Here is a 306-nt window from a genome sequence, read left to right as displayed (position 1 = left end):
ATGTGTATGCTTACGTGCGTCCAAGAATGTGCGTGCAAGGTCTAGACTCTAGAGAGTCCTTGTGTACGTGTATATGAAAGTGTCTGTAAATGAAACTATTTTGTGATACAAACATGCACTAATACCAATGCTATATTATTATCATACCCTACGTCGACGTGGTATAGATAAGTAATCGCGCTTGCATTCTGAAACTGCGGTAGCACCACGCTGTCCACCAGCGCCTCGCACAGTTTGCGGTGCGCTGATTATAACCAGCTCCCTGGCAGAAGGACATATTCCTCAACCCATCTTGCCCGAGTGTCT

At 45.8% G+C, this 306-nt stretch overlaps 1 protein-coding gene across 1 annotated transcript in view; it reads right to left on the bottom strand.

Moving 5' to 3' along the window:
• The window catches only part of LOC119582211, a 36,474-nt gene that overhangs the window by 11,334 nt on the left and 24,834 nt on the right, over nucleotides 1-306 (bottom strand). The gene's annotated exons all lie outside the window — the stretch shown is intronic.

Source organism: Penaeus monodon, chromosome 15, assembly GCF_015228065.2.
Source record: "Penaeus monodon isolate SGIC_2016 chromosome 15, NSTDA_Pmon_1, whole genome shotgun sequence".
NCBI classification, from domain to species: Eukaryota; Metazoa; Arthropoda; class Malacostraca; order Decapoda; family Penaeidae; genus Penaeus; species Penaeus monodon.
Note: the sequence above shows the minus strand (reverse complement) of the source record. Positions and strands in the feature narration are given on the sequence as shown.